The following is a 15,299-nucleotide window of genomic DNA, read 5'->3' as shown; positions in this document are numbered from 1 at the left end:
TTTTTTGGGTGTTTACATGTTTTTTTAGGAGTTTAATTAGTCATTATTCATGCATTTCCTCATTTCTTTACATAATCTAATCATTTCTCTATTTGGCATGTTCTTGCTCTAGGTTGTATTCAAGTCCATTCATTTTTTTTTGTTGATATTTCTGGAATTATATCCCTCGTTTAGCCCCCATTCTACTAAGTCTTTTTATCTAATCCTTATAAGTAATAGTGAAAGAACCCTAGTAAGGAGGTGATGTTCTTTCCTTACCTTATGATTTTAGATAGTCTTAGGAAGGTTTCTATTATAGTTTTTCTTCTTCTTCTTCCTCTCTACTTTCGGTTTTCTTCCTTTCTTCTCTAGCTGCACCAGCTGGCCCCTTACATTCTTCCTCCTTCCATGGTTTCAACCATCAACTTAACTCTTTAGCTCTCTTTTTACTCAAACACTCAATGAAGGAGACATGCAGCTAGTTTATGTAGGTTTTCTTCTTGAGAGGGTGGCTGCTTCAATAATGTTGCTGGCCAGTTTTTGGCGGAGAGGAAGAGTCATCTCTTCCCCCCTTGTATTTATATCCCTCATAAATGAGATGGGTGTTTAGGTGTTGGTCATGGATGTTCTTAACCCTTTTTTACGTTATCTTAGGGCTGGTTTTATCTTCCATGAACCTAATCTAGGATAGGCCAGTATTCCCCCACTATTTTTCTATAAAGCAAGCCGGCTAGTTCTTCCCCAATTTCTTCTTAGTGTAGGTCGGCCTAACACAAATTTTTTATTGGGTGTTACATGTTCTTATTCCTTTTTAAGTTATCCTTGAACTAGTTTTCCCCCCCTCCCAAATACTCTCTAGAGCAGGCCAGTTTGCTCCCTTAGATTTTGTTTAGTATAAGTCGACCCTTTTACTTCAATTTTTGTCAAGTTTTACAATGAGTAATTAAATGCATGATTGTGATGTAATATGAATGCATTATGTGTATGTTAATGTATAGTGGATATGGATTTGCTTTTCTCGGGTTGATATATGGCCACCATTCAAGTAAGGTTTTCAATCCTTTCATAGTTGTCGAGATAATTTGATCTAAGCCAATGCTTAATAAATTTATACACTCATCAAAACAAGATGGCAAAAGATCGGGTCTAAGCCCTTTTCATTAATATTTTGATGAAAAATTTACATTTAAAAGCTAGTCTATTCATCATCATTTACATGGAGAAAGGCAAAGCCCTTGTTCTCTATATCCTTATGAACTTTTAGGTTATCTTGATATCATTACTTGAGCTAAAGGTTTTGCAGATTAACTTGAGTTGGCTTGCCCTTAAAGGTTACATATTTGTCAAACAGCCTTAGGTTTACTTGAGCTAGTATATTTTGTCTTTTATTATCCAATTAAATATTTTCAAAGGTTTTTTTACCTAAAGTTATCATGGTTATTTTCTTAAAAAAATTGTTTGTTTATTATCATTGTCAATTTTTTATTGTCTCGTTAAAATAAAATTGACATATTCAAGTTGGTGAGGTTCATAACTTGAGTCAGTTTATTTTTTTATTTCTTTGAAATGCACAGGTTGCATTTAAACATCGATTTTTTAAAAAAGAATTATGGACTCGTAGAAAAGCGCGACCGTAGCTAGCTAAACGGGATGCCCAACTTGTAAGCACAATAAGCCCAAAGTCAAACATGCTAATAGTATTATAAATATATATTAAACGAAAGTCAATGTTCTATTTTAGTCTCAAGCCTTTACTAAATCGTTGATTTAGGCACAAAAGTTCATTTTATATCAATGTAACTCCTAAAATGCACGCTTTGAATCTATTAAAATAAAAAATGAAAGGAACTGATTAGCAAACCTTTTTTTTATATCCTGATTTGTAAGATTTATTGAATCTACTTTCCATAATCTCAAGGCATTTCCCTCTTTGCTTTTTAAATAGTTTAATATATATATTGAAGGTAATTAATTAGATTCTTATTCATCCTAACAAGCCTAAATATTCAAAAAGCCTACCTATAAGACTTGGCCGGGTTTGGTGGCCTACTCGAGTTAGTGAAAAGACCATTTTTTTCATTATCAAAGAGATACCATTTCAAGATTTTATTTTAAATCAAATTATAAGTTGATTCAGATCAACCCCCAATTCATAATCTAACTGGATCTATAATTACATACAAAATTTGTCTTCAAACATGTACAATTTCTTTATGTTTGAGATCCAAAACTACCTTGAGAAATGATCTAGTTGAAATAAAAGACATGAATCTCACATGAGGATGTTTTCAAATTGTAATAGGCAATTTGTAAACACAAAAAAAAGTAAATTAAAACAAAAAATGACTCCACCATCACTGTCGATTTCTGAATCGACAGCAACACAGTTCTTCGTTGCTGATTTTTGAATCGGCATCGACAAAGTTTTTGGCTGCTGAATTCTGAATTAGCAGCAACGCAGTTATTGTTTGCAGATTTCTGAATTGGCAGCATCACAATTTGGCTATCGATTTCTGAATCGACAGCGGCACGGTTATTGGTTGTTGATTTTTGAATCAACAGCGATAAAGTTTTTGGCTGTCGATTTCTAAATCGGTATCGGTAAAGTTTTTGGTTGTTGATTTCTAAATCGGTAGCGATGCAGTTATTGGTTGCCGATTTTTTAATCAACAGCGGTATAGTTTCACTACCAATTTCTGAATCGACAGTGACATTGTAAAACCTAACAAAAACTTGTGTTGGATCGACCTATCATAGGGGAGAATTGGAATAGAAAGCAGCTTAAGATAACCCAAATGGAGGGGTAAGGACAACCTTGGTCTAGTGCCCAAACACCCCAAGCACACAGGGGCTATAACTATAAGGAGAGAGAAAGGGTGATTCTTCCTCTCCCTCAGAAACAGCTGCAACCATTGCTATAACTGAACCTCTTTTCCCCCCAAGAAAAACTGACTGGACCACCTACATGCAAGCCCTCTTGAGTGAAGAGTATGTAAAGAGTTGAGAAGAAGAGAGAAGGTGACCGTCCTTTTTCTAAAACCAACCCCAACAGTTGCAGCAAACCCTTCCCTCTATCCAGAGAAAAACACACAGCCCAACTACATGTTCACTCCATTGCATGTGCGAGTAAAGGGAGAGCTAGAGTATAAGATTAATAACTAAAAGCCATGGAGGGAGAGGGGTTGTGACAGACAGTTGAATAGAAGAAGAAAGGGGAGGAAAATTAAACAGAAGAAGAGGAAGAAAACCGGTAGCAGAGGGCAATAAAGACCATTAAATCCTTTCCTAAAACCACTTAAAATCATAAGGTATGAACCAAAACCTTTCTCCTCCTGTTCTTGTGACCTTGGGACCAAAAGGAAGAAGGAAACCCCAAATAAATGGCCTAGGATTCTTGCACCAGCTGTTAAGGAAAAACTGGACTAGGAAGAAGGATGAAAATGGGACTGAACGGGGCTAAATTTCAGAATACTTAACAAAAGAAATGAACAAATTTTAAATGCATGAACTTGGAAAGATGACTGGCCATAGTGAGGGCGCTGAACAAAACATGTTGTGTGATAAAATGCATGTGTTCATGCTTGAAATTATGTGATTCTGTTGGATTCTATGAACACATGTAATGCTGGAACTGAAATGCATATGTTCATGCCTGAAATTATGTTGTGTGCAACAAACTAGTGCTTGATGCTGAAATTAACATTCACTGCTGAAAGTGTGTTGGCTGCAGCGAATCAACGTTCGCTGCCGAAAGTGTGTTCTGCAGCGAATTTGTGATTAGCTGCTGAAATTGAGTTGTCTGCAGCGAATTAGCATTCACTGCTGAAAGTGTGTTATCTGTAATGAATCAATGTTTGCTACCAAAAGGGTGTTGCCGTAAGCGAATATGTGATTCGTTGCCAAAATTATATTGTCTGCAGCGAATTTGTGATTCTCTACCGAAATTGAGTTGTTTGCAGCAAATCAATGTTCGCTGCCAAAAAAGTGTAATCTGCAGCGAATCAGTGTTTGCTGTCAAAAGGGTGTTATCTGCAGCGAATCTGTACTGGCTGCCTAAAATGTGTTGTCTGCAGCGAATCTGTGATTCACTGTCGAAATTGAGTTGTCTGTAGCGAATCAGCGTTCGCTGCTAAAAGTGTGTTCTGTAGCGAATTTGTGATTCGCTGCCGAAATTGAGTTGTCTACATTGAATGAACATTCGCTGTCGAAAGTGTGTTGGATGCAGCAAATCAACTTTCGCTCCTGAAAGGGTGTTGTCTGCATCGAATCTGTGATTCACTGCCGAAATTGTATTGTTTGCAGCGAATTTGTGATTTGCTGCCGAAATTGAGTTGTCTGTAGTGAATTAGCATTCGCTGTTGAAAATGTGTTGTTAGTAGCGAATTAGCGTTCGCTGCCAAAAAGGTGTTGTCTGCATCGAATCTGTGATTCGCTGTCGAAATTGTATTGTCTGTAGGGAATTAGTGTTCGCTGCTGAAAGTGTGTTCTGTAGCGAATTTATAATTTATTGCCGAAATTGAGCTGTCTGCACTTAATTAGCATTCGCTGCTGAAATTGTATCGTCTGTAGCGAATTTGTGATTCGCTACCGAAATTGAGTTGTTTGCAGCGAATTAGTATTCGCTGTCGAAACTGTGTTATATGCAGTGAATCAGTGTTTGTAGCCGAAACGATGTTACCGATAGGGTGTTGTCTGCAGCGAATCTGTGATTCGCTGCCAAAATTGAATTGTTTGTAGCGAATCAACATTAGCTGCTGAAAGTGTGTGTTCTGTAGCGAATTTGTGATTCGTTGAAGAAATTGAGCTGTCTGCAGGGAATCAGCTTTCACTACCAAAAGGGTGTTATCTCCAATGAATTTATGATTCGCTGCTGAAATTGAGCTGTCAGCAGTGAATTAGCCTTCGTTGTTGAAAGTGTATTGACTGCAGCAAAATTGTGATTTGCTACTGAAATTGAATTGCTTGCAGCGAAGTAGCATTCGCTGTTGAAAGTGTGTTGGCTGCTACAAAGTAGCATTCGCTGCCAAAATTGAAGTGCCTGCAATGAATTAGTTTCCCTACCGAATTGTGCAGCCAGCAACGAACTAGTTTTCACTACTGATTTTCTACAATAGACTCCCCCGGTCAGAAATGACTTAAATGTTTGCAACGATTTCATTGTATGATTGTGTAAAATGTGGAACATTTGCATGTGAACATATGGATTCTTGAAATAGGTATGGTGATAAATGTAATTTTAGAATGCAAATGTGCTGATTTGTGACCATTGACGTGTTAGGTGGAGCGACCATGATCGGACCTTCGACCGAGCAAGGACACCCCACAGGAGGAACAAGTAGGTGGTTTCCACCTTTTTCTCGTATGATGTTAATGTTTTGAAATAATTTACTTATGATGATATTTTATTAAATCCTTATTGAATGTTGAAACGATAATTAAGTGTTTGATTGAAGTCTTGATGATTGTCAAAACTGGTCGGGTTTTTATTGAATGTTGAAACAATGATGAAAATGTTAATATTCTGAAATGACCTAGTAGAGGTGGATATATTATTGTGTTGCGATGAACATTAAACTTACTATGAGATGTTGATTGGGCTATTATGAATTTGGGCTGCTGATGAATGGTAGTATGGGTATTACGAAGGATCTACTGTTGTATTTTATTGAATGTAATTGTGACGAATGATTGTATGAGTATTACGAAGGATCTATTGTTATGTCTTATTAAATGTAATTGTGACGAATATTATGAAGGATCTACTGTTGTATTTTATTGAAAGTAATTGTGAAGAATGGTTGTATGAATATTATGAAGGATCTACCGTTGTATTATATCGAATGAAATTGTCACGAATGGTTGTATGAGTATTACGAAAGATCTACTATTGTATTATACTAAATGTTAATTATTACTGATGGTTGTATGAGTATTACAAGGGATCTATTGTTGTATTGTATTGAACATTAATTGTTATGATTAGTTGGATGAGTAATACAAAGAGTGTATTGTTGTGTTACTGAATGCTAAACTGTTATGGAATGTTTTGTTTGTGTATTACAAAGGATCTATTATCTTGTTTACTGAATGTTAAACTATTACGGAATGCCTATACGAGTATCACGAAGGGTTTGCTATTATATTGCAGTGAATGTCAAGTTGTTGTGAATCATTTGAATGAGCAATTCAAAGGATATTACCATGTTATAGTGATTTCATAAACTGCCTCTAGAACGCTTGATTGGTTGATGATTAGCTTAAGCTAATGGCATCTGAAGGGATGAATGACCGGGACAAATGATTTATTAGCTTTGGCTAATGGCATCCGAAGGGATAAATGACCGGGACAAATGATTGATTAGCTTCGGCTAATGGCATCCAAAGGGATGACCGGGATAAATGATTGATTAGCTTCGGCTAATGGCATCCTAAGCAAATGACCAGGATGAACAAATGATTAGTTTCGACTAATGGCACCCTAAGCGGATGACCAGGATGAGTAAATGATTAGTTTCAACTAATGATAGCTTAAGCGGATGACCAGGATGAATAAATGACTAGCTTCGGTTAATAGCATTTTAAGTGGATGGCTGAGATGAATAAACAATTGGCTTCGTCTAATGGAATCCTAAGAGGATAGCCAGATTTGAGAGTTAGAAGTTAATTTCAAGAATTGATGTGTTCATGTATACTATGTTTTGTATATACTAAGTATATGAAAGAACTACGATTGTTATGCTTTAAACAGAGAATAACGTTAGTTCGACTAATGGTATTCGAGATGAATGCTCAAGTTTGAGTATTGCAATTAGCCTCAATAATTGATTAATTATTAACAGTGGTATTTACACAAGTAAGGAGAAATGATATAATTATGCTCTTATAGTCCATGAATAAAATGTTACGCTAATATTGTTTTATTATATTTCTTTAAATTGCCTATAATGCTTGAAATTATCTTGTGTTGTAACAGGGACATCATACCAACATGGTGTGTAGGGAAATCTGTTTCGCGTCTCACACATTTTGAAAAGAACCATATATTCACATGTTATGAGTTCTATATGAACAGACGTGTTAATTACTAAATTAGTTGTCCGACCCCTTTTGTAAAGACTAATAATGAAAATTGAAATGGAACACGGATATGAATATGCGAACAAGTTGATATGATGTGTATAGATATACATATGAGGTATTCATCTAATGAGGATGTCGTGTTGTGAAATTATATGAGGTCAGGATAACAGAAGTACTAGTTGTGTAACTTGTTGTTCGACACTCTTTTTATGATCTCGTAATGTTAACGAGACTAGAACAAGAATGTGAATTTATGAGTATGTCAATACAATGTAATGTAAACCTATGAGTATTGAGAATCTATTTTATGGGAATGTTGATTTACATTATCCTACATAGATTGTGCCTTGATAATGAACAAAATGCAATGATAAATCTGAAGAATGATGTTGTGAAAGACATTCAGAAACCGAACAATTTTGAAAAAAATTCTATCAAGTTTGGCCTTGAAAAAGCTGGGTCGTTACACGATCGAAATTGCTAAAGAACTAGCTTAGACGCAATACTTTGCTTGAACATTATTTAGTCCAAAAACATTTACAAGTACAGAGGAGACAGAAAGCTTATACACAATTCATTGTTTATCCATAAATGAAATGTGGCTCTACTCTAGAGCTTTGTTGCACCTTTTCACTGAAAAACTGGATTCTCGAGCATCATTCATCATGGCATAATTTTCTTGCTTGCTAGTGGTTTCTTATCCTCATTTTCTTGAAAAAATAGGAGCACTTACAAAAATTTGGGAAAGATTTAATTGTGACATAACCATCAAATTTAGTCAGAAACAAATCAAGGCCAAAAGCCTTTCTATATGTGTGGTTGAATTATTCAGAAGAGCACAAATAAAATAAAATTATGTTAGCCATGTTTCTCACAATGTTGATAAAATTGAGCTATCTTTTGATTACTATAGAAAACACAAGTGAACATGACATTTTAAATTTGAGATTAACTCATTTTACTCCATTTTCAGTAAACATTTTTTATGAAACTTGAGAAATCTTCACTAAACCTAAACTTTCTTCATGGATAATAGTAAGTTTGATGAGGGTGTTACCTATAAAAAAAAACCCTTTGATGCCAAAGTCTGTTTAAAGGTTTTTTAAGTAGATATTCTGTAAAAATCGTAAGTAGAGAGAATAAGATTTTTTTTGTATTGTGTTGAGAGAATTCTCCCCCTCTTTTTCTAAAAGTCGACATTTATATCCAAGATAACATAAAAAATCTAGATAATATCTAGAAAAAATCTTTCAGCTTCTCAAGGTAGCAACCCTATTCTCCTGTTATTTCTCCATGTGAAGTTGTAGTAAGATTGTAGCTTGTAATAATAATAAAAAAAAATTAAGAGAAGAAAGAGAGGGAGGAGAGATAGAAAGGGAGGAGAGATAACTTGATTGGGCCTAGGCCCAACTAAGTGTTAGGACTCAGCCCTAACTGAGTTCTTTCTTTTTCTTTTTTTTTAATCTTCATCAGTTGCCCTTCAAGTAAATTTTTAACAAAGTGTTGTCCAAAAATTACTTTATTAGAAAGCCATATGCAATAGGAGAGAAACAAATAATGATGATATATACAATGAAAATCATGAACTTACAATGAAGGTTGGTGACATTAAAGCCTATGTCTATGTCAGGAATCATAGTACACATGGTCGTGTTCATGATAATGCTAGAGAATCTTGGTCCACCATGATAATAACAATTATTTAAGAATCTTATACATCTCCATTATTTCACGTATGCGTTCCATAATCACTTTAATAGTTGTGAGCAGAATCACCATTATAAATAGCCATTACTTCTCCTCCACTTCAACATCACTTTCTTCTTTCTTTTGAATTACTTGTGGTGAACCTTTAGTGTGTAGAGATAGAGATGAGAAACCTTACTCTTTTTTTTCTTGTTTTTTCTACTTTTTAAGTATGTCTAGATGGATAAAAAAAATTTGGTATAGAAGATTCTAAAGTTGATACTTTTGTCAATGGGAGTGGAGGAGCTAATCCTTCTCATCACATTAGTAGGAGTAAAGATGTCAAATCTTTTTATAGGGTATATTTGTTCTCTACACCTACACCTAACCCAACTTAATCTCATGATCAATACAAGATTAATGTAGCTAATAATGTTATTATCGAATTAACATTTATCATGAGGGTAAAATATAATGTTAGGGCTCCCTTTCTTCGTGAAAGAACAAGTAGAACACTAGAGATAACAATTAAAAATCATGAGATCATAACTCCTATGTGCATGTTTTAAGTTTGACTATTTATTTCATTTTGTTTGGTTTTGTTAGAGAAATATTTTCTACTATAACCTATCTGTGAGTTAGAAGCACCCAAATAAATGGATGACTATAACAGCTTTTACAAGTATTATAGACTTAAGGGCTAAAATCCTATAGTTGACTTGTTTAAAATTGTTATAGTCTATCTAGTTCTCTTGATGCTAAGAAAGGTATGAAATGGTTTTATACTAAGAGAAGAACACAAAATCCATTGAATGATATTTTTCAAGGTAAATCACTTAATAAAGAATTTGAGAAGTGATTGGGTCATAGTGTGTTATAATGGTTTTATAACCTTTACTTAAAAGATGTGGAGATGTTCTCCAGTTTAGAAAGTATCTATTGCAAATGATGTTGGTCCTCTTTTGAGTCCAAATAAGGAGAATGTATTCTAAAATCTTAGTGATAACTATCAATACAACCTTCTTTGATTGGCTGAAGGGTATTATCTAGATGATAGTATTTATGGCAGGAAAGATATTTTGTGATCTTTCTTACATCTTATGTAACATAATTGTTATGCTGATATTTATCTAAGGTGTTTATAGGCAGGCCCTACTCTTTGAGACAATTAAGGAATAAAAAAAACCAATTTTAAATCCCTCATTGCCATCATTATCATCGTCCTCTGAAGAAATGCTAAAGGATAAGGAGGAAGAGTCTTAGGTGGAAGAGGAAGTTCAGGAGGATGAATAGACTATAAAAGAAATTAAAGTAGAGGTAATAAAAGAAACTCAATAAGATAGTGGTGAAATGGATACCAATATTGACATGGAAATAGTTTGGAACGGGTATGCTCTATGCCTAAGGAATAAGAAGAGGCGTAGTTTCAATCTTGTAGATCCTAGCTCTCTCATGACAATGACATCCTCGTCTAGTCCTATACCAAGCTTTGCATACATTAATACCCCAAATCATGTTGTGTCCCACTCTTATGCATGCTTTGACAAGTCCCATCAACATCCGTAACAATAAAAATATAAGTGGTAGTATTATTGTTGGAAATCCTTTTTTTACCTCTCCTCTTTGGTTTCGTTATCCTTCTAGCTATAAATTATGTGATTGCTCTATGTCTAAGGAACTTTTCTTGGTAGGATTCCAACCTCCTAGAAAGGTGATATACACTAATAAAGAGAGACTTCATGACTTATATATTTAGAGCTAATCCTTCAACTACTAATAACCATGGCTAAAATGTAGATGCTAGAATAAGTTACTTTCCTCAAGATATTCAATAGTTTGGAGGAGGTAACATGTCCAATCTATTGACTAGTAACTTGAATAAGGCTTTTTATATGAGTAAAAGGTTGTTGATCTCTTATAATTATCCTTTATTATTTTTATCACCACTAACAAATCTTGTTTTCTAAAATTTCCAAAGGCAAAAGTATTAGCTCTCTGAATATAGAAAGGAGAGCATAAACAAATAACCAATTCTTTGATATGGGCTCATTAGGAGATTATCATTTGTAAGGAGAAACAAGCTCAGACAGATAAGAGTCTTCATGAACTACAATCAACATATCGCTTCACACGCACATAAAGAGATACTTTCTACGCAAAGTTTACATCTCCTTGATTTGACATAATAGAATCCAAATGAGAAGTGGTTAGTTACTAGAAGAGAACTGAGGAGCTTGAGAAAATATCATTTGATGCTCATAGTGTGCTAACTTATGTACAAAATGAACTAACATAGGCTCAAAGTGAGGTGACTTGGTTATAAGAAGAGTGTTCACGGTGGCAATCACAAAGAGAAAATCACTTTGACTTTGAGATTGCTTATGACACCAATCCTACACTAAAAACAATAGTCACCAAGGCTTACTTCTTTCAATTCCTTAGAGGCCTCAACTCTAACCTTTATTTGTTCTTTTGAGGACTTTTGTCAGTCCAACACCAAAGTCTTCTTACTTTTTAAATAGTTTGAGGCACACCTCCTTGAGATAAGTTGGTTTCTCCTTACAATAGTCACCCCTTTGACTGTAGGGAATTTCATGATTGGGTCATTGATACTAATCATTGCATTAATTCCATGAAGAAGAGGTCTACCAAGGATGATATTTTTCCAGCAATCTCGCACATGAATGGAAATTGACTACTAATGTAGAATTATAAATAGAAAATGAATAGAAAATTGTTATATCAGGAAAAGTAGCTTTTGATTTTAAACTTTTCCTAGTGATGTACTATTAGATTTACTTAGCTAATCAATGAACTTGATATCTTGAACTATTCAACCTTTGATATAAACCAAGATAATAGGATTCATATAGCTCTCTTTCTAAATTTTTCTTTAGTTCTCATATATGTGTTCATTTTTGCCATAAACAACTCTTGGCTTTATGAGTATTTTAGAGAATTCAATCTTTTTTTTAAATTCTCAAAGAAACAACTACATTTCTCACTCATATAGATGATCTCTCATTAAAAATATTTTGCAATACTTCATTTGGTGAATCAAGATATAAGAATTATTAAGAGCATAACCCACCCTTGTCAAACTAGAGCTAGCTCCTTTTTTCATCATAGGAACAAGCAAAATTTTCTAATTTTCAAGTGTTACTGTGAATGTCACATGACATGTGACTTAGTTTTCCTTTTATACCTAGATTTTAGAATCTCTAATCAACTAGATAAAGTTACCATCACAATAAGTTTAAGGATGTCCCTTCAATGTTGCTTACTTTATCATGAAAAATTTCCAACATATGACAAAGTTTTTCATATCATCATTTTGGTTGTATGATTTCCATGAATTTTTTTCAAATAAAATTATCTCTGAGTGCTTTGGTTGTATCTTCATAGTAGCCAACATGAGGCATACACACATCATTATCATCACATGATTGCCCCCAGCAAATCTGACAATGTTTATCTTTCTATTTTCCCCTAACTAGTTTGACTTATCATCTTTCCATTAACCATCATGATGCTCAAATGCATCATCATCATTCTTGATAAGAACTTTGCAAATTAATCATTTTATTTAAAAATCATCCTTCTTGTTTTGGGATCATGCCATAAATTTTTATGATAGTGTTTATTTAAGTTCAATTGTTGAAGTAAAATCATTAAAATGTACTTTTAAGAGTATTTTCTTAAAAATTATACTCATTTTATTGAAATCCCAAAACATGTCATTCAATGTCAGGATGTAATTTTTGGATATTGTTGATAAACGACGAGGTATATACGGGTTGAGATTGTAAGAAATAATAGTTGTCTCATAATTTTAGCTCTTTTGTTTTATAAAAAAATTGAATGGACTTTCCAACAATAAAAGACCTCTTTTTAAAAGAAAAGATTATATTCAAAATAAAAATTTTGGTTTTCAAAAAGAGTAATCTTGTTTTGCATTATGTTAATGATTCTATGTCATAAATAATGATAACCAACATACAAATAGTTCAATTTTTTTTTTAAAAAATATTTTTATTCTTTTAGAGACTAAAACTTAGAAACATGAATGAAATGTTTTTTTTATTATTATTATTATAAAGGGATTTTAAAATAATATAATGTAGGTTATGGTTCATGGCTGGAAAGAAAAAGGATATGCATAAGGTTCAAATGATGTTTAAAGATGTAAACACATAGGATCACTTATTATATAGAGAGATCATTTAAGCTTGTTGTCTTAATTTTGTTGACTTGGTGATTGATCTCACTGTAATATTAATTCTTCAAGTTTTTTTCATGCTTTTTCAATGGACATTTATCTTCAATTATAGGCATTTTAGAGAGCTTTTTGTTTCTTTTTTTTTATCCTTTTCTTTTCCTTACTCTTTTTTGTAACATTTTTGTCACTTCTAACATTTTTTCCACTTGGAGATTTTCATTTGCTCTTAGTGTGAGGAGTAATCTTAGTCTTAATTATTATTCAAGAAAAATATTTTAAGCTCAAATAAGGCTAAAGAATAATTTTTATTTATATGTGAAGGCATTATTAAAGATGATTTTTCTTCATCTCAAAATCAAATTTTTATGTTGATAAATCATAGCTTTATTCAAAGCCATATTTTACTAGGAAAACCATGAGATAGCCTTAGAGAAAATACGGTGGGATCATGACCCAAATATGTATTTTTTTTTATCATTATTTATGTTACCAAACCACTTATAAAAAACAAAATTTCCCCTTTTCAGGTTCATTGGAAGTGGAAAGGGTAATTTAAGGGTTTAAAAAGAGATATTATCAAGGCTTTTCCCTTTGAGATTCAACAAAAAAGATTGCCCCAAGCATTTTCTTGATATATCTTAGAGTTTTATTAATTTTTTGAACTTACCATTATATTTATTCATTTTAAACAAAAATAAAATGTTAATTGTTACTTTGAGATTTAACAAAAAAGATTGCCCCAAGCATTTTCTTGATATATCTTAGAGTTTTATTAATTTTTTGAACTTACCATTATATTTATTCATTTTAGACAAAAATAAAATGTCAATTGTTACTTTCATAAAAATATTTTTTCATTTCATTTTTTTATTTCAAACAGCAATTGGTCATTGAAAAATTCTCACTTCGTTAAAAGATATGATGTAGTTTTAAAACATGTGAAAAATAATAAAATCTAAAGGAGATATGCAGGTATGATGATTTAAAAGAGATGGTTTGGGTCACCAATGAAGATGTGTTATTGTGATAGTTGGTGGTAAAGGTGGTTTGGGCTAGAATTCAATAGATAAATGTTTATGGGCATGATGACGCTGGATTTTGATGGAGGAAATGGATAGGACAGGGGCAGCAGTTAGAGCTTTTGTTGAACATGGTTAGGGTGTTAAAGAAATGTAGGCTAGTATTTTTTTATGTGGGAAAAGGTTTTATATTTATTTTCTATTTCTATTTCTTTTTTTCTCTATTTTTTTCAATACATTTTTCCTCGCTTCACTCTATCTTTCTTTTCTCTCAATTATTTTTTTGCTTCTCTTCAATGGTGGCTAGGGTTGTTTGCACTCCCTCCTCTCTCTTAAAATTTCTATTCTTTTTATAGTCAAAATTATGTCATTTTCTCCTAGTTACTTTTAGAGCAAGTAGACAAATTTCACTTTGGTCCCTTTTTTTCTTGATTTGTGTTTCACCCACCAATCTTCTTTTTAATTTAATTTAAAATTTTAAAATTTTTTTTGTGTTTTGAATATTCAAAATTTTATGAAATGGGCGTGAGAATGGCTGAAATGCATCAAAAAACACCTTTGCTTTTTGAATTCTTAGCTTTTTTATATTCTTGGAAAATATTTTGAAAATAAATGTTAAATTTTAGGTAATGACACTCCTTATGATTATGTTTAAGATAGTTCTTGAAGTTTTTCTAAGATGGTGGCAATTTTTTAAGAATAGTATCTATTTGAAAAAATTCACTCAAAATCATCCCTCTAGCATGAATGTCATGAAAAATGAGTTGAAACTCTTTAACTTAGCAATCCTTGAATAAAAAATCTAGAAATCTAGAAAGTTGTCAAATGTAAACTTTTTATATTAGCATCTTCAACTTTATGTTTTAGATCCAAAGCTTCCAATATTACCTTTAAACTTTTGATGAAACCATACATATTATACAATGACTTGTCCAAACCATTCAAGATATAACTCTTGCATATGAAATCATTATGATTTATGCATCCATAATTGTCGCAATTATATGATCAAATTCTACATTAGATAGTTTAGACACATCTTCAGTCAAGAAATTCATTAAGTTCAAGGTGATTAGATAGAATATTTTTTGTTGTCACTTTTTAAAATTAAAATCATTTAACTTTTCAAATTTCTCACCAAGCCCCGTAGTAGACGATAAAGGAATCCTCCCTACCAAAATAATACTTGTCATGAAAGTAGTTGCAGAAGCATCAATCTCTTTGAGTAAAAGTCATAATTATTTTTACTAAACAAAATGATAGCCAAATATATATTTTGATTAAAATTTGGCTTAGAGCATAGAAATCAAAATTAT

The sequence above is a fragment of the Populus nigra genome, chromosome 2 (genome assembly GCF_951802175.1).
Source record: "Populus nigra chromosome 2, ddPopNigr1.1, whole genome shotgun sequence".
Taxonomy (NCBI): domain Eukaryota; kingdom Viridiplantae; phylum Streptophyta; class Magnoliopsida; order Malpighiales; family Salicaceae; genus Populus; species Populus nigra.
This window is presented reverse-complemented; position numbering follows the sequence as displayed.